Raw genomic sequence first — 20,687 nt, 5'->3', positions numbered from 1 at the left:
ATTCAAAATGTCTTGCAAAGAAATAACCTAATCCTGACCATTTAGGAACTGAGCCCTGAACCCAAGGGCTTTTCCTTTTTTTTTTTGCCTTCTTGAACCTGCCTTTATCTTTCACACAATGTAACCTCTGGTGAGCTCATTTTTAATAGTATGCAATACCTTCACAACCAAGGAGAAAAAGCTTATTAAATACATCTTAGTCCTACTCATACTGAGTTTATTTCGGTAAAAAGTCTGATCTGGGGTTCCTGTGGTGGTGTTCTCAGGGGTCCCAGGAAAAGGGAAGAGATGAGAACCTTGACTCCATGTTTCAGAAGGCTGATTTATTATTTTATTATATATATATTATATTAAAAGAAAATGATATACTAAAACTATACTAAAAGAATAGAAGAAAGGATTTCATCAGAAGGCTTACAAGGAAAGGAAAAGAATGGAATGATAAAAACTCTTGACTCTCAGAGTCTGATCCAGCTGTGATTGGCCATTAATTAGAAACAACCAACATGGACCAATCACAGATGCACCTGTTGCATTTCACAGCAGCAGATAAACATTGTTTTTCTTTTCTTCTGAGGCTTCTCAGGAGTAAAATCCTGGCAAAGAGATTTTTCAGAAAATATCATGGCTACAGGGTTCCCACCTTCAGTCAGCCTCTGGTTTGTATTTTATTTATACTGAGCAGAGATATTTGCAGTTTCCAGAAACAGGACTCCTTTGCATGAGCCCAGAGCACTTCCAGTTCAGATCCTATGGATGTACAACATCTGAATATGTAACAAAACATTGGCTGAAGTTCTGCTGTTAATCAGGTTTAGGAATAAAAGGAAAACCTCTGAGACTTTCTGCCCAGTGAAGTGGTGGAATCCCCACCCCTGGAAATGTTATAAATGTGTGGATATGGCACTTGGGGACGTGGTTTAGTGGTGAACAGAATGGTGCTGGTTTGTCGCAGACAGCTTTTATGAAAAATCCTTTCCTTAGGATTTTTCCTCCTGAGAAGCTGAGAGGCCTCAGGAACAAAATGTAAACAATGATTATCTGCTGCTGTGGAATGCAACAGGTGCATCTGGGATTGGTCTCATGTGGTTGTTTCTAATTAATGGCCAATCACAGCCCAGCTGGTTCAGACAGAGATTCCGAGACAGAAGACTTTGTTATCATTCTTTCCTATTCTATTCTCAGCCAGCCTTCTGATGAAATCCTTTCTTCTATTCTTTTAATATAGTTTTAATATAATATATATAATAAAATAATAAATCAAGCCTTCTGAAACATGGAGTCAGATCCTTGTCTCCTCCCTCATCCCAAGACCCCTGTGAACACGGTCACACTGGTTAATGGTTGGACTTGATGGTCTTACAGGTCTTTTCCAACCTTAATGGTTCTGTGAGAAGGCAAAGATGGCTTTGGTGCCCCACAAAAACTGTTTGTATAACGTGTTTGCATCAAGGTGTTGTGTTGGGAGTCAGAAATTTCCCTTCCCTGTCACTGGTGCCAAAATCATTGTGGAGTTTGGGGAATCCATGTCAGGTGGCAGCTGTTCTGAGGACACCATGGAGATTGTGCCAGTGAAGTGCCAAGGAAGGGGCTGCAGCACAGTCACCACCTTTATAGGGGAATCTCAGAGACCTGGCTTTCCTCTCTCCGTGGAATATTGGAACCCAGGAAATTCCTTTGGCTGCCCTGGAGGACTCGAGCTCCTGCCCAGGGGGCTCAGAGATCTTGGCACAGAGCCCAGGACCCCTGTGCCTTTGCTTTAGCCCTTGGATAAAACACCTACCAACCTTATATGAAGGATTACAAGCCATGACAGTTTAAGTAGAATGATAGTGAATTTATCACGGGGTGGAAAAATAGATTTTTGGCGTTTTTAGAATGGGGGTTCAGGGGGCAAGATGGAGGAATCTGGGCATGTCCAGCCTTTCTCCTTCCTCTTCTTGGCCTCCATCTTCTGCTGTGATGTTGGCACTCTTAGATTGGTTTAGAGTAGAAGCTCACTGTCTAACATAGGTGATAGGCATTGGGAAGTTATTGTAAATGTAGTTTTTAGTATAAAAGGAGGGCAGAGTGCCTCTGACTGTCTTGCTGAGAGGACCTCAGCAGGTCATAAGAAAGAATTTTATAGATAAGGAACAATGAACAACCTTTAGACCGAGCACTGAAGAGCTCTGACTCCTTCTTCAACTGTCGGACTGGAAAAAGAGATTTTCCAACACATCTTGGGGTCACTCTTAGCAACAGAGATTCTGAGACTGGAAAACCCCAAATTGTGTAGCAGAGCACCAGAAAACCCTCCCAGATGTGACTCCTTGCACTTTCCATCCCGGTGTTCCTCCCTTTGTCAGTCCTGCTCTAGACACAGCCCAATCTGACCCAGCCATGGCAGCACAGACTGGTTTGGGTGGGAAGGGACCTTTCAGGACCATCTGGTCCAACCTCCTGCTGGGAACAGAGACACTTTCAGGCTGCCCAGAGAGGTGATGGACACCCCATCCATGGAAACATCAGATGTCAGGGTGGATGGGGCTCTGAGCCTGAGGTGTTTTACCCCCCATTGACAACAAATTCTTCCTTATGGGGAGTCTTTCTATCTTTTATTAGCTTAAAACCATAACCCCCATCCCTATCCCTACATGCCCCACTAGAAGTCAGTCCCCATCTTTCTTTCAGCTCCCTTCAAGTGCTGCAAGGCCACATCTGATGGTTCTTCAGCTTTCCCCCTCTCCTCAGCTGACACAACCCCTATTTCCAAGCAGGGAGACACTAATGAGCAGCCAAGGAAAGGGAAAGGGCAGGTAGATGGTGCTGAGCTGTGCCAGCTCTGCTGGCAGCACCAAGAAGCTGCTTTTATTGTTCCCCACCCCATTACATGACTCAAGAAGTACAAAAGGACATGAATTTTTGGATTTTTTTTCACCTATGCTACCCACAAACAATAATTAAATCTTGACATGCACTTTATTTAGGCTCCCTGCCTCTAATTAGGTTGCAGCTCACAGAGATTTTTGTCTCCCATTGATACCCTGGATGGGGAAGAGGCAGGGGTGAATATAAAATATGTCTCATTTCTGTGTAAGAGCTCTGTAACTTTCAGAGATTTCTTTTTTTTTTTCCTCTTGATATCTTCACTAAAATATCTTTTCATCACTTGATGGCAGTAGAGCTATAATATAAATTTATAGATACTGATGCTGCATGATGCATCAAAGAAAAAAAAAACCCACCTCATATTTATGTTTGTCTATGTATTTTTCTAAGGGTCTGTTTTGCATTAAAAGTTTGAAAATATATAAGGCATTGGAAAGCTTTGTGTTTTCAGCAGGGATTAATGCAGAGGATATTTCATTCATTCACAGTCATCATAAATAACAGTTGGTGCAACCAAACATCCCCTAAATTCCTTCAGCTGTAACTCCAAACTCTGCAAAAATAAAATCAACTTTCTTCTTTCATTTTTAACTTCTGTGCACTTAATTTGCTTTCTGCTGTTAGTGCTGTGGTAGAGGCAGCAGCTCTTGTAATTATCAGCCTGTGTGGTTTCACACTACTGGCAGTGCTAGTGCTTCCTCTTTTACAGTCAAAATATAGATATTAAATGAACAATACTGATATCAAGTTACTCCCAGCTCTCATTACTGAAACTCAGATAAGTCCCTGACAAATAATAAGACTTTGCTATGCTACTAACAAATGCTGATGCCTTTATTTTCAGTGTTCCTACAATGCAGACGAAAATAATCTTCCTAAAATCGAGGCTGTCCCCACGTCACCCTTTCTGTCTTCCCCTGCAGGTGCAGCCTGCTGTGCCTTTACTCCTGACACAGCAAAAACCTGCAGGGACAAACCTGCAGCCCACCAGCTTGTGTTTAATGCTGCGCTGGCTATGCAGCAGCGTGAACTAGCTGCTAACTAAACCGTGAACTAAAAATAAGAGCTGTTTGCCTTGCTTGTCTTCTTTCCCCAAGTGACTGGCATGTGTTAGCAGCTCCATTACCTGTGGCAATGAATCCAGAGGCTGCCTTGCCAGAACCAAGCCTTTATTTTTGCTGCCTGGATGCTCTGTGAGCTCCAAAATATTTCCTTGCCCGGAGTTATGAGTATACAATTTCATGAGCTCCAAATCTTGCACAAACCTGACAGTGCCTTGGAGAGGAAAAACACCTCCCATCCCAGCACCCATCACCCCTGCCTCGTATTTTTACCCCATTTTGACGTCAGACAAAGCTGTTTTTTCCCTTCTTTTCTAAACTTCCAGTTCTAAAAAGTTTTGCACGAGTGTCTGGCAGCAGCACAGCTGCAATATTTCAGCGTGGAGGGCACTCCAGTGCAGATCTCCGTGGCTGGAAGCAGAGCATTACATCGCACCGTAACCTCTCTGCAGATCAGGGGGAGCTGTGCTGGCACACATCCCCTCCTGCCCCCGAGCATGCATTTCCCCCAGGCACAACCACTTCAGCATCTCCTCCTGCCGCTGGGTGCCAAAGCTTTGGCTCTGTTTGCCCTCCCAGGGGTATTTTTGCAGGGACACCTGAGTAGGGTTCACCTGCAGAAGGGATGCAGACCCAGGTCTGCTCCTGCAGCAACAGCTCCTGCCTCCTCATTTCTGTGTGAGGCTGCTCCAGAGAGCATTTCTTATCCTTTCTCTCTCACACACAGGTCTCTGGTTCAATTAATATTTAATTCTTACACTCACTGGGACAACCTGAACTGGGAAGATGAGGGAAATCTTGTTCCAGGCTGCGTTGGCAGCCTGCTGAACAGCTGCCTGGGGAGGTGGTGGAAGACACACAGCCATTCATCCCTTTCCAGTCAGGCAGAGATGGACTCAAAAATATCTCCTGTCACAGACAGTTCTCATACATACATTAAGGATTTACATACATCCATGAACATATGTACATGTACATATGGACATAAATTAAGATTAAGGATTTTGTTTTCTTTCCCTCACCTGCCCAACTCAGAGAGAAGGGACTCTGGTGGTTTGTCTGTCCTTGCACCATCCATTGCCCCATTCTGAGCCTTACCCTGAGAGGGCTTTGGCAGGATTTTACAGACCTGACCCTGAGCCCTTTCCCTTGAGGACAGGAGTTCATGCAGGGGACAGAGCCCCAGTATTGTATTTGCCAGTGCCTTGGCAACAGGCAGGAATGATGAATCTGGCTCCATGTTCTCAGAAGGCTAATTTATTACTTTATGATACTATATTGTATTAAAGAATACTATACTACAGAATATAGAAAGGATACTTACTGAATGCTAAAAAGCTTATAATGAAAACTCCTGACTCTCTCCAGAGCCCCAGCACAGCTTGGCCCTGACTGGCCAAAGAGTGAAAACAACTCACAGCAGAATGCAATGGAACAATCACCTGTGGGTGAACAATCTCCAAACACATTCCACATGTGAGCACAACACAGGAGAAGCAAATGAGATAAGAATTGTTTTCCTTTTCTCTGAGGCTTCTCAGCTTCCCAGGAGAAAAATCCTGGGTGAAGGGATTTTAGCAGAGAGTGTGAATGCCACATCCAAGCACACCCACCACAGCACCCACCTTGCAGAGCTTCTCTCTGAGCCCTGGCCTTGCTCTGAGCTGCTTGTTCTGGCTCTGGACTCCAAGCAATCCCCACTTAGCAGGGTCTGTCCTTGGTGATTCCCCATTCCTCTGTTCAATCCACTATTAAGTGAGGCAGGCAAAGGAAAACAGCCCCTCTTGAAACCAGAAAAAACTGCTGTTATTTCACTCCAAGGTATTTTGACGTTAATGATGCTGGGAACATTCAAATAATGCTGCCAGGGGAATGGAGCAATATTTAACTTTCTTTTTACCTTGATCTCATTACTTGCTAGAAAGCCTGTTACAGAACAACAGCTTTTTCTGTTTATGAAAGGAAAAGAGGAAAAAATACTCCTTAATTTTGAAACCTGAAATTGCTAAAGACAACACAGAGATTATTTACCCCAAAGCAACAATCTCAACTTCAGCTACAGTAACTTTATAGGAAGAAGTGCTGCTGATTTTCAGTTTTCTGCATTTTACGACTGGTGAGAATTTTCACCATAAATTCAGACATTTGCAGTTCCTTTATCTGTCATAAGGAAGTGGTTGGTAAATGAGTGAAGTGCTCCAGTTCCCAGGGAGGTTATGAACCAACATCTGCTAAGTCCATGGAAATACTCCCTGTTGACTTCTGCCAGTTCTGGATCAAGCACTTTTCAAAGAGATGGAAAAGGCAGAATACTTTTGCCTCTTTATTATTTAGCAGTAAGAAACCTCTTAGTCTGAAGTTCCTTTCCTGTGCCAGTGTAATTCCACTGGACTCAGGCCTTCCCTGACCAAGAAATACTGGGACAAGGCATCTGGGTAATGAATTATGTTTGTCCTCAGGAAATGAACTCCTGTGATATGCTTCAAATCCCTGCAGGCTGTGGGAGCCAAGCTCTATAAAACATTGCTTTACAGATGACTCTGCTGGTTCCAGCCCTTTCAGAAGGGCTGTGACCTCCCTGCACTACGCTCAGACTCTACTGAATGTACATTAAAATATTTCTGGGTTGGTCTGGTTTTTCACCCTTTCACAGAAGAGCATTATCCTGCTTTGTTTAGACGCTTTCTGGGATGATTTTTGCTCTGACAAACCCACACTCCTCTGAGGAGAGTGCCCTGCTGCCATTTGCCATCAGCAGGATTTCTGGGGTGCTGCTGGCTGCAGGAGGACTCAGCCTCGGGGCTGATTTCTTTCCTGTGCCATTGCAAATCCTCTTGGTGTCTGCATAAAGCAAGCCTGACATGAACCCACCACCTGTCTCTGCTGAGGACAGTATTGTTAAACTACTGATTTCTTCTGAGGTCTTCCATGGAGAAAAAAAAAATTAACTGCTCCCTGCATCCAAATGCTCCAGGCTGGTATCAGTCACCATTCTCCATTAATTCCACTTTCATTTTCAACACCAAAATTTGGGGTGAAACTAAATTCTTCCACTCTCTCCTCCACCAAAATTTGTCACCATTACTGGTTCCAGCCCCCTTTCTTTATGTTCCCATCTTGCTCTTCAGCTCATTTACAGCATTTCCATCTGTCAGGATGGAGTTACCTCTCTGCACTTGGGGTGTCCACAGCCCTGACCAGATCCTGTCTGAATGTCCTCATGTTGTCCTGGTGTAACCCCAGCTCAGTCAGAAATTCTTTATGCTGCCTCAACCTTGAGCACGTGGGCTTATGAGTGCAGCAATGAGGTCCTTTATTAAGTCTGGTGCCTCTGAATCAATCCTAAATTGCTAACCCTGAGATTAATAGTGCCTATTTCAGGGTCCAGGCTTCTTTTATGATTTTCAATATACTCTTTCCATGCCTTTTCCCCTAAAAATGGCTATAGAAGTGTCAATTTTGCAGCAAAAAAAAGGCTAAATAGTTGGCTTATTTGCTCCTTATTTTTATTTATTTTTTGAAATACTTGTATCAAACTAGATTTGCCAGAAAATAAACCATTTGAAGTTTTGGAATGAAAGGGCAACATGCACATCTCAGGAGGATTGAAACTGATAGAAAAAAGTGTCTCAGGGTAAGGCACGACACTTAGAGTGTTTTAAATAGGGAAAGAATTTAGAGTCTGAAAACAAGGAAAGGAAAAAGAAATTGCTGAAGTTCTTTCTCCTGTTCTGTGTATTTTGGATGTCCAGTCCCTGTGAGCTTGTACTGTGTCTGTGTCTTGGGTCCATGTTTAGGGTGTTGAAGTCTGGAGGGGCACTGTCGCAGACATCCTTTATGGAAAATCCTTTCCTTAGGATTTTTCCTCCTGAGAAGCTGAGAGGCCTCAGCACCAAAATGTAAACATTGATTATCTGCTGCTGTGGAATGCAACAGGTGCATCTGGGATTGGTCTCATGTGGTTGTTTCTAATTAATGGCCAATCACATTCAGCTGGCTCGGACAGAGAGTCCGACCCATAGGACTTTGTTTTTATTCCTTATTATTCTATTCTTAGCTGGCCTTCTGATGAAATCCTTTCTTCTATTCTTTTAGTATAGTTTTAATGTAATATATATCATAAAATAATAAATCAGCCTTCTGAAACATGGAGTCAGATCCTCGTCTCTTCCCTCATCCTGAGACCCCTGCAAACACCACCACAGGGCACCAAGGTTTAATGGATAATGGAGCAAACTCTGAACTCCCTGGACAGTGTTACTGCAAAAACATGCACATTACAAACTGCTGCAGTCCAAGTGCTTGGGTACAGCCTGAGTTTGGGATGAATATTTCATTTTTTGGCTGCCCCTCATCCTTCTGCTTCCCTTGTCTCTGACCCAGATCACTCAATTTGTGGCAGATTTAATCCTCTATGATATCTAATAGAATGCTACACCAGCTGTATTCCCAAGTACACACCCATGTGATTTCCAGCCTGGGGGATGAGCAGAAGGAGCTGCATCTCTGGACTCTGAGCACCTCTCAGATCTCTTAAGAGCTCTCTTTGCTGATACTGGAGTTCCTGCTGCTGCTTGTTCACACGAGACCCTTAAACACTTCTGCACCTTTTATTTTTCTGGTTTCAAGAAGCAGGCAGGCATTTACTTTAGAGGAAAAAGCTGAAAGCCTTTACAGCACCATCATTGCCATTCTGGTGGTGTCTCCCCCATGTCTCCCTGGACTCAGCAGGCAGAAGGTCTTCTGACAGCTTGAGCTTTGCTCTGGTTCAGAGTGAGCAGCTCCTTATGCAAAGACCAGTGAGAAGGGGAAAACTCTGGAGGAAAGAGCTTTTCTTTTTTTTTTTCTTTTTAATAATAACTTTCCCATTTTTGTTGGATTTCCTACCACACCAGTACAGCCCATCCTTTCACACCAGCTTTGCCATGGATCTGAACAGGGACACTTTGTGTTCTCCCTCCATCACTCCCAACTGGAGCTGCTGCAATTAGGAGAGTTATTTTATGTTCAGGAGGAAGCTTGCTGGCTCTGGCTGGTCCAAACTCCAGAATTATGAAATAAAATTAAGGGGATCAGCTGGTTAAGTTTTCTGGGTTGTCCTCAGTCTGCAGAGGTGGCTTTGCACAGCTCTGATGTGAATGTGCCTCTGTGCCTTGGAAATCTCCTTTCTCCTGTGTGGGATCCACTTCACCTCATTATAGACATTGAAGATTTAATTGTTCAAGCTGAAAGAGTCTGTGTGGGCTTCCTCTGCTGTTGTTAAAGAGTTTTCCAGAGGGGGATTTATTTCATCTGCTCTAGAATTCTGTTCCACAGTCTCCTTAATACATCACTCTCAGCTGATGTTGAAAATAAGCAATCCTATTACCCCTCTTCTGTTTGGCTGTACAGCCCTGCCTGTTGTGCTAAAGATCATTTCTTTGAGGAATCTGGATGGGGAATTCAGCTGGCAGAGAATTTCCCTTGGTGTTTTCTGGGGCTTTTGTGAGGGAAAGTGTGCAGATTTTGCTTTTGTTTCAGCCATCCCAGTTTCTGGGACACTCCACAGTCAGAGAAAATCCAGCAATGACAAAAAAGAAAAGACAAAGGAATAATTGGCTGAGGCAGAGGGAATTTGAAATAATACCAGCACTGCCAGCCTTGTGGGGAAGTGATGGGCACACAGAGACAGTGCCCCCTTTCACAAACACTTTAAAAAAATACTTACACATGGACTGATTCCCACTGAAATCAGCATGAGTGAAGATCAGAGCTGTTTCTTGGTGGAGTAAGGAGCAGTTCCATTAAAACTGATGGGGCTTTCCATTGGGTTGGCCACCGCATTATTTGTGAAGAACTTACAATTTATGTGTTTCCCTGCACTTCCCCACAAGCAAGAGAACAGGGACTGAAGAAAAGCAGGCAACATTTAGAGGCCTCAGTCTCCCATCAGCTTTAGCACAGCCGGGTTGAGATGACACAGGAATGCAGATGTGATGAGAGATCTCTGTGGCAGCTGAAGTTCACTGCAAAAAGTTCACCAGAAAGCAATCTGGGTAAAGAAATTGCTGCAGGGAACTGCAACAAATAAGAATTACAATAAAGAGCCAATGACAAGAGAGCAGAAATGACAGTTTTTTTCTGGAAGCATTTCCTGATTTATCTCCAACCAGAGTCTCTCCGAGTGAGCACATTAGAGCTTACACTACATAGCAAAGAAATAATGAAACTTGCTTAAAGTACAGGCATCCTCGCTGCCTGAGTGATACTGGTTGCTAAAAGATACTTAAATGAGTGAATAGCCTTGAAGCACAAGATGACCAGATGAAGGAAATTGTTCTGAAGTGCTGCTGCAGATAAGCAGGCTCTCAGTAGCACACACATCCTAATTCTACAGCGCTGAGGAGAAATGATGGCAGGGCCATACGGCTTTCTCCCCCCTGCCTCTCCTGGCAGCAGGATATGAACTGAGATAATATTTAAGAATGAGCACGGCATGCTGTGAGCGCCACACACGCAGTGCAGGCGCAGATCACCTCCGCTGGGCTCCCTGTGCCCTGGGCACAGCCTGTCCCCTGTCCCCTGTCCCTGACCACGCTGCCATCGTGCCCTGCAGCCCCGGCTGACGTCAGGCAGGAAAACCCTGCTGTGAACCCTCTGCTCCCTTGGGGCACCCTGAGGAGAGAGGCAGCTGCCAATTAGGGGCCAGCAGGGACACTGCACAGGGCTCAGAGAGATGAGATGGATGTCCACACGGAGCAGCCACACTGGATGGTGCTGCTGTATCAAATGCAGGGAGCCCCTGATGCAGGGAATGGTTGGCATCTGACTCCATTAATTCAGAAAGCTGAACAGTTGCTTTATTAAAACTATATTATATTGCATTAATACTATGTTAAAGAGATGTTAAACTATACTATACAAAGATACTAAAGAATACTAAAGAAAAACCTGTGATCGTCTGTCACAGGTTTGAGTCAATTGGCCAAGGAATCAAAACCATCCTCAGCAGAATCCAATTGCCAAATCACTTCAGGTAAACAGTCTTCCTAATACATTTCACATGTGCAAAACAACAGGAGCAGTGAACAGAGATAAGAATTGTTTTCTTCTCTGAGGTTTCTTGCTGTGTTTCCCAGGATAAACCCTTGGGAAGTTGTGCCTGCCTGCTCTCTGTGAGGACAGATGTGGCCACGCTGCTGAGAGAAATGTGGACGTGAAGTAAACAACTCCAGCTGGGACCATTCTCTGGTGGCATTCAAAGGCAACAAGGATGAACCCACTCAGGCTATCAGGTTTGATTTCCCCACTACAGGAAGATGAAGAGCTTCTCCAGTAGACCCAGCATCTTTCTGCAGCATGTTTAGTTGTTTCACCATAACTTGGCTGCATCCCTTGTATGTTGGGAAGGCTTACAAATCCCTTGGGCATTTTCCCTGCAGTGAGCTGGAAACCAAGGGCTCCAGGTAAGGGAAATGTTTTGCCAGTGGGCCATGGCAAGTTCAGCTGGCAGTGACAAGGGCTTCCAGTGACTCTTGCCTCTGGGCAGGAGCTGTGGCACACAGAGTTCAATGCAAGGGTGCAGAAGATGCCTGGGTGTCCTGGATTGCCAAGCAAATTGTTTTCTATTTGCCATCTCTTTGGCAGTTGTCTTTTGTTCAGCGAGCAGTTTTCCTTATCTCTTCCACATCCAATCCTCCCTCCGGGGAGACATCTGCTGATAACAGCTATTGAATGTTGCTGCATGGCTGGTAAGAACTACAGCATCCCATTGGGAGATGTGAGCCCAGGGGGAGGAGCCAAGCATTCCTACCTGGATATAATCTGGAGATTCTGGAGCACCAGCACAGCTTCTCCACAGGATTCCCCAGAGGAACAGCAGCTGCCTCTTCTCCCACTGCATCTTCAGAAGAAGAATACATCCTTTTCTACAGATCCCCCCTGCTCCAACAGAACCACCCCTGACACTGCGGGAGGGCTGAGCCACAATTCCAATGGCACTGCCACCAAAACCCTGACCCACAGGGTGTCAGGTTGTGTTCTGACTCTGTCAGTGTTTTTTAGTGTACTGCATTGTTTATTTTATCCTTTTATTTTCTTCCCTAGTAAAGAACTGTTATTCCTGCTCCTGTATTTTTGCCTGAGAGCCCCTTAATTTAAAATTTATAGCAATTTGGAGGGAGGGGGGTTGCATTTTCCATTTCAGGGGAGTCTCCTGCCTTCCTTAGCAGACACCTGTTTTTCCAAACCAAGACACTGGGAAAGAGATGGGAGGGGTGGGGTCATGAAAGATCTCCCTCTAACACTCTAACAGAGTACAAGAGCACAGTAAATAAAAGACAAGAGTCTACAGCTCTTCGGGTTCAGGCACTGTTTCTAAACAAGCACTGGCTGCTAATTTCTTCATGTCTCCACAAAAAGTGGAGAGACAGTGTGAGCCAGGGAGGTGGGGAGGGATGAATAATGTGGCATTCTCTTTTTGCTAAGTGACCTTTTAAAATCAAGGAGCTGAAATCTAAATACCAGGGGGGAGCCTGGGGGAGAAATTACAGACAGCATTGCAGCTCCATGCTCCAGCCCTCCTTCAGAAAGGCAGCACAGGAGGGTGAGTTAAAGCACAGAGAAAAGGGTCACTCCTTTTTCATTTAAACAACCAGCACAATCATTTCACATTTGGCAGATCATTACTAAAAACCTACTCATAAATTCTGACTCAGTTGGATTAGAACACAAAATTATGGGTTCAGACAGCTGCAGAGTACAATGAAATATTGAAACAAGTAGTATCTGGTGTTTACATTAAATATGACATGGCAAATAAAAGGGTTTGCTTTGGTGTTTTCTGCATGTGGGCAGCATACTGAAGCCAGCAATGTTTAAACCAGACTTATGCTGCTCTGTCTACATTTTGAAGCCTCTGTTAAATTCAATCACTGTTTTGTGTGTCCTCACACTCCAGGAACTGATTTGCAGATCTTTGTGTGATGCCACTGATCTGGCTGAGTTCTTATTTGCATCTGACTCATGGCATGTCCCTACCCCTGTTGAAATTCCCAAAGCCAGAGGCCACTGCTTCAGGAAATCAATTCTTCTTGCAGTGATGCTTGCCCTGAGCCTCACACACGCCTTCAGCAAGTGATCCCTCATTGAGCCTGAGAATTTCCATGTAAGAGGGGCCAGCACATCATGGGATGCCAGGAGTGACCCTGAAAATTGGAATTGCAGCTTATAAGAGGTGAAGTGGTGGGTAGAGAGTGTGAAACCTGTGAAATGAGGAGGATTCTGTGTCTCAAAACGCTGCCAGTGCAGCATTACAGTGAAAACTCACAGGTGGGTCTGAGTAGGCACTGAGGAGAAGCAAATTTCTGGAGCATCTCTCAAATGTGGCACAGAGGACGGGCTTTGCTAAGTTGTGCCAGAGACCCAGAGGTCACTGAAGGGATCAGGGAATTTATTTCTGTCTCCTTGTGACCACAGGCAGCAGGGCATGGCTGGCTGGCTCTGATGGCTTTGGGCAGGGTCCATCCCAGTCTGACCTGCCCTGAGTGAGTTGTGGCAGAAGGTGCATTTAAGCATCAGAATGACCTGGTGAATGCTAATGAAAGGTTCTAAGTTTTAATTGTCTGCAGTCACTGGCCTAGTTTGAGCCACCTGCAGAGTAGCAGAAGTCTGTAAAGATTCAGCACTGAAAATCTTAGGCTGTAAAACATCTGCTGGCTTTAAAATGACTTAAATAGATTATAGTCATGCTGTGAAGCTGTTTGTTTCTGTTCCCTTGTTTAGATTATACCAAAGAATTGCATTTAGCAGGGGGAGGTGATGAAATAGAATTAGATAAATAGGTAGAAGGTGCTCCAAATCCTTCCTGTCCTGTGGCAGGCTCTGAAAAGACATCACCTTTCTCCTGCTGGTGCAGGACTTGGAGACAGCAGGGAGTCAGAGCTGGCATCTGTCACCTCTCTGAAAGTTTGATAGCCAGAGATGCACTAGATTAGTGCAAATCCAGCCCCACGGTCATAGCAGGGCTGGTGCCCAGCACTGCTCAAAGAGTGAAACCCTGATGAGATTAGTGGGGTGGTGAGGCACAGCACCAGCTCCTCCCGCAGCAGGTCACAAGCTGCCACACTTGGTTCGTGTGAGAAAGGTCAGATAATCAGCATTCAGTCAGAAGGAGAGAAAAAATGAGCCTGAGATTCATCAGTGTTAAAGCAAATGTTATAAATGATGCATGACCGCTCATTTATCTGTGAATTTCCGTTCATAAGACAGTTGGGGTTTTTTTGGGAGGGAAAAAGCCAAACCCAAACCCAAATTCTGGTTTGGCTTAGTGTTCAGAAGCTACCCTTTGAGCTGGAAACAAAGTTTTGCCTAAGAAATAAATATCCTCCTAGTCCCAAACAGTCCAAATGTTTCTTAGTGCAAATTTGATAAGCCAAGAGATGTTCCAATTATTTTTCTGTTATACCGTAATCCTTTCACCACTGCTTCCTCCTGATGCATAATTTTGACAACTATGTGCTGAAGAATAACTGGTTTTTATTAATCCTGCCAAAAGACATAAAACCTTCACAGCTGAGCTTTCAGAACTCCAGTTGCAAACCCCTGCAAGAATAAGAGACCACAGGAGTTCAGGGCAAGATATGTAAGGGTAATGCATGAACGACATGTGTGTGTATATCAAAGTGAACTTTGGTCTTTGGACCTCAAACCTTGTTACCTGTATTCTCCAGAAATTTCATTGCACAGATCATTTCACCAGAATCTGGAAAACAGAGAAAAAGAGGAATTTGAGTGGCCGTTCATATTGTCACACAATCTTTCATCAGGATCATGTTCCTCCTTCCTGGTCTATCTTCAAATAACTCTGATGCAGAAGACAGATCATCCAGATTATGAATTCAGATGCTTTACCATTCATTGGATTATTTATCATAAAAGCCTAGCCTGTAAGTTTTGATGTCATTCAAGATTCATTCTCACTCCTCTGTCAGAGGCAGCAAGAATAGATTATTCTCTTTGCAGCAGAGTCTGCTTGCTGTGTCTCCTTTTTTCCTCCCCTTTTCCCCCTCTCCTTTTCCCTCTCCTTTTTCCCCTCTCCTTTTTCCCTCTCCTCTCCACCTGTAAACCTCTCTATGTTATTTACCTACAATCTACATCTTCACATGTGCCACTCAAATCTGGAGAACCAAGGCACTTCCAGTAGTTAAGAGCCAAGGAATTTGTGTCTCACATGGACCTCTGTGCTCTGTTTGGAGTTTTTAGCAGCACCAGCATATTTAACTTGGTCCTGCTTGTCCTGCACAGTCTCCCAGGTGCTGGGCTGAGCAGAAATGGTTTAAGCAGTTGGATCCCATCCTCTCTCCCTCACTTGACTTTTACTGAGGGTTATTATTTTGCACTTGTCCACATCAATTTTCCTCACACTGTTCATCTCACAAAGCAGTTTTTTTTTTCTGTCTTGTAGTAGCAAATAAACAGAGCAGGAATTCACTGATGAGAACACTGAAGAGTGCAAGACCCTCTGCAAATGCTGTGACAAACTACTCAATTCATCACTTTAACAGCAAACTTGTGACAACTCCCTGTGTCTGATTATTCCACCAGTTTTGCACAATTCTGTGTTTTTTTTCCTTGCTGAGTTGCTTCTGCCACTTGTTTATGAGGACATCATATGGGGTATTACTGAAAGTCTTAAGTAAAAGAGGCATTTCTTGTTACTCCTCTACTGGCTGTTATCCTGTCAGAGAGAGAGATTATATTTCCTTTACATGATTTCTTCTTAACAAATCTGTATTAGCTGACATCCATTCTTCATTATTTTCCAGTAAGATTATTTGTGTATTGTTTACAAACTGCTCAGCTATTTATTTAAGAAGCAGAGTATTTATATTTTTACTGTCTTCTGAGTGCTGAAGTTTCCCCAACATCCTTCCCTTCCCTCCCCCTTTCCTCACCCAGTAAAAATGTTTGTGTACCCACTCTGCTCCACTTTGTTATCCATTAAATTCTAAGTTAAAATTAGCTGGATTTTCCTCCCTGTTTGGCTGAATACTTCTGCACCTCAACGCTCTGTCTGGAAGAAGCCTTTCCCTCTGATTTTCAGACTGGATTTATTTATTTCTGGGCAGTTTATACCTTCTTTCCCTTTCGCTAGGTCTGTCCTTTGACTTAAGCAGTTCTTTTCTCTTCCCTGCTGTTTATCCCCAAGGACAGCTTTGCAATTTCATCCCTTTCAGACTTCATTTTCCTAGAGTAAACAGAAGCACCGGTCACCTGTTTCATTTTATTTTTCTTGCATAAACTAGAATATCCTATCAACTCCAGGAATAAATTTTCTGCACCTTTGACTGTTGGATTTCCTCTTTCTCCAGCCCAGATGAGCTGGCTTGTCCCAAGAACAGCAGGTGAGAGCTCAGTGGTCCCTGGTGGTGATGAGCTGGGGTCACCTTTGCCTCTTCCGTGGCTGCATCTGGCTGGTGTCTCAGCCCAGGAGTGACTCACACCTTTTTAAGCTCCCTAAAACAGAAACCCCCATTTTTCATCCCAGAATGCATGAGATCATTCTGTGCTGCAGAGCGTAATCCTTTTTTTATTGTTTTGACAAGCTCCAAAGGCATGTGTTTATTCCTGTGTGATTTCCCAATGCTCTTTGCATTCATGCTGCTCTCCAGCACAGTCCGTGACTTAACTCCAACTTCCAATGCAAGAAATTACTCACAGAAATACTTTATCGAGATCATTCTCTTGAGAAGTTTTGGAAGAATAATCCCTGTTCCCTTTACATAGTCCCTGTTTCTCTTGCTCCTTCCCTGCCAAAACCTTCCAGCTCTGTCTGCCTTCTCTGGAAACTTCTACCTTTAGATCAAACCTGAAATACAAAAAGAAGAACAGGGACATGTGCTTCACTTCTCACATTTGCAGCATCAAATCTTGTGAAACAAAGCCAAGAAGGACCCTGGGTAAGACCAGGGCTGATCCAGACTCCTTTTCCCTGTCTTAATGCAATTCTAGGCACAGGGCTGTATCCTACAGCAGCTTTTTATTTGGGATTAACATCCCACAGCAAGCTGTGCAGCTCTCCATTATCTCTCCTGAGCAGAGAGAACTGATTGCTTTCATTTAATTAAAAAAAGATGTCATGCTTTGGCCCTCACTCCCACACACATTCAGCCCAAACTGAACAGCAGCATTTCTTGAAGCCTGACTTGTGTGGTTAGTTTCTTTCTTGGTTTTGTTTTGTTTTGTTTTAGTTTGCCTTTTTTTTGTTAGCTCTTTGCATTCTTCTAGTATTGAATAGCATATTATTGAATTAATAAATGAGAAGTCACCATTTTAAGTTTAGGTAACTTTGCACCAGCCCTGTGCCTTGGGGAAATATATTATCCTGCTTTTTTATGGGCAGGGAACTGAAGCACAGAAGTAAAGGGTCAAATCTGCCACTGCAGATTTATCCCAGTGCAATTCAGGGAAGCAGACAGCTGTATAAAACTGCAGTTACACAGTGATTAACCAAGCTATTTGATTTGCACTTAATGGTTTATTGCAGTCTCCTTTTAGTTTGGCTATATTTACTAAATCTGCTGTGGAGCAGCTTAGGGTCAGGATGCTAAATCAGCATGATGATTTTCAAACACTGTGCGCTGCTGTGGAGAAATTCACATATATTTGTGCATGTCTGCTCTGCCCAAATGAAAGGCCTGATTCAGCAGCAGTGGGTGACACAGCTCCCCAGAGCCCAACCCTCTGCCTGCCTCCTCCTGGGCACCTGGGTTATCCAAGGACACAAGTGCCATTCCTCTTGGAGGGAATTGGGCTGTCTGAAGTGTGATTTAGACCTAAGAAAATATGATAATTGACTCAGAGCTGAGCGCTTTGACCCATCTGACTTTGATGTTCGTGCTCATTCCCCAGTGCCAGGTCACGCTCACCAGCGACAGAATTTTCCACTTTTCATCCTTGTTTTGAGCTCGCTGAGATCTGCCTTTTCCCTTAAACTGGGTAGCTGTTGCCATCTCCCTGCCTGTTGCAGAAAAAGGCTGAGCAGGTTTTCATCTCCAGGGGTTCACTGGAGGGCAGGATCAGTGAAAAGGCAGCCAGAAAGATACAAAGGGTAAGCTCAAATTTTTAAAAAAAAATCCTTTTGGTTTGCCTGCAGATGGCCCTGAAAGGATCCTCTCCAAATGGCACCCCTTGTTTGTGGGGAAGGGTTGTGCAAGGTGATCCCTGCAGCCAGAAACAATCCCTGGGAGATTTCCTGACTCACTGAGCAAGCTGATTTACAGCCAGAGGGGGCTGAGAAGTGAAATTCTCTGTGTGGGTATTCTTGGTTTAGTGTCTGATGAGGGTTAAAGCCACTGGGCCATAAATATCCTCAACGTGCTCCAAATCAAATCAGGCAGTGGGGAAGGGTCAGGCTCCTGTTGCAGGACAGATGCTGGAGCAGGGGAAAGTTGGCTGATTTGTGCCAATTCATTTGGTCCCACTTGATACCCAATAATATTTATGAGCCCCACTGTGCTGAAAGAAGGAGAGACAGCTCCTGCACCTCACAACAGTGAAATTGATGCAGTGTGAAGCTCCACAACCCTGCCTGGTGCCTCACCCTGGGGGAGGAAATCCACCCCCTGCTCTTGGAAGGGCATGGGCAGGCACTGGGGCTGTGCAGGACCTGTCTCTCTAATTACACCCAGCCACTTCCTCCCTTCTGAGCTGAAATCCATCAGAAAATGCAGGGTAGCAGCACTGATTTTACCACTTCTGGCATAGAACCACTCTGCCTTTCAGCTGTTGAATAGACCCTGGAGCTGATGTTGGTGCAGAGGGGAAGAGGAGCTGTTTTGTTCAGAAAGGCACTGCTAAAAAAATTCAATGCTCAGAAATTATTGCTCTGTGTCCTTGTAATGACCTTTTAGTAATTTTAGCCCTTTTAGTCTCTAAAAGCAGAGATTTTGTGGTTTTGCTTATCTACTCATTTTCTCTCTCTTTTCATCCCTCTTCCCCCCAGGCTTTAGGGCCAACCAAAGCCCTCAGTTCTGTGAAGCCAGCTGAGTCCCAGGAGGGATGAGGCTCAAAGAATTAAACCCAGGCTTGTTAACCCAGAACACCTCCCAGGACAGCCAAGATCCGACTGTCTGAGCCTATTTTCAATCAGTTGCAACACAAATGGTTTGGGATGATGACAAACCTTTGGCCGTGGCTCCCTGGGAGCTGGAGCCCTCCTGGTGCCACAGGTGTTGGCTGTCTTACCCACATCATTATCTAGCTGGAAAACATGCGGGGATGCTAATTTAAATGTCAGCTCTGCTTAGGGTTTTATCATCAAAAGGACATTGTGCAGCTATTGTGTGGCTCGCACAATTCATCTCAGGGAATGCCTCCTCTGGTGACCCAAAGTTGGTGGCAGCCCAGCGCAGACTGAATATTAAACTGGAATTTTATTAGGCTGCTGTTTAAGGATGAATCCAGCTGAAAGCCACCTCCAGAGCTGCCTGGATCCTCATCCAACTGTTTAAAACAAGTGTCACTAAATCAGACAAATGCTGGTGCTGGGACACAGCAGGCACTAATTTAACCCATATGCTCTGGGAGTGCTCCTACATCTGTTTGTTCTGGGCAGAACTAAGCAGTGGAATTAAATTTTTTTTTTCTCCCCCCTATCAAGTAAAATTGTATCACAAGCAAGCCATGCAATTTGAACCCCACTGTGGCAGCTCACTAATTGGTGTTCTCGTAGCGGAAACTCAAACGCTGCTGAGCAGTTTGGGGCAGGGCTGGTGGGTTTCCACAGCCAGATTTTGGGAGGGGAGGATGCAGGGATGGCTCCTGTCAGGATCTGCTGGAGGTTTCCCCCGTGCCCATGGAGCCAAAGCCAGCTGGCTCTGAGACAGCCCCGTCCCTGGCCAAGGCTGAGCGATGGTGGTGGTGCCTCTGGGGTGATGTGTGTAAGGAAAGGGAAAAATCTCCAGCAGCTGGAGAGAGGGATGATAATGTGTGGGATGAGCAGCTCTGCAGACCCCAGGTCAGGGCAGAAGGAGGGGCAGGAGCTGAGATCCCCCTGCAGCCCCTGGGGCAGCCCATGGTGGGGCAGCTGTGCCCCTTCAGCCCAGGGAGCTCCAGAGGAGAATGTGACCCCCTGGGAACCCCACAATGCAGCAGTTTGCTGCCAGGACCTGTGACCCCATGGGGCACCCATGCTGGAGCAGTTTGGTGCCAGGACCTGTTGTATTTGCTGGAAAATGCCCCAACGAAGGCAGGAATGATGAATCCGACTCCACGTTCTCAGAAGGCTAATTTATTACTTTATGATACTATATTGTATTAAAGAATAGTATACTATAGTAAAGAATACAGAAAGGATATTTACTCAATGCTAAAAGGATAATAATGAAAACTCCTGACTCTTTCCAGAGTCCCGACACAGCTTGGCCCTGACTGGCCAAAGAGTGAAAACAACTCCCAGCAGAATCCAATGGAACAATCACCTGTGGGTGAACAATCTCCAAACACATTCCACATGAGCACAACACAGGAGAAGCAAATGAGATAAGAATTGTTTTCCTTTTCTCTGAGGCTTTTCAGCTTCCCAGGAGAAGAACCCTGGGCGAAGGGATTTTATCAGAGAATGTGAATGCCACAAGGACCTGTGACCCCATGGGAACCCCATTTGGGAGTGGATTTGAGCCCATGAAGAAGGAAAGGACAGAAAGGAGGTGTTTTTAAGATTTGTTTTAATTTCTCCTTACCCTGTTCTGATTTGATAATAAATTGATTTCTCCT

This window comes from Ammospiza caudacuta, chromosome 4 (assembly GCF_027887145.1).
Source record: "Ammospiza caudacuta isolate bAmmCau1 chromosome 4, bAmmCau1.pri, whole genome shotgun sequence".
In the NCBI taxonomy this organism is placed as follows: Eukaryota; Metazoa; Chordata; class Aves; order Passeriformes; family Passerellidae; genus Ammospiza; species Ammospiza caudacuta.
This window is presented reverse-complemented; position numbering follows the sequence as displayed.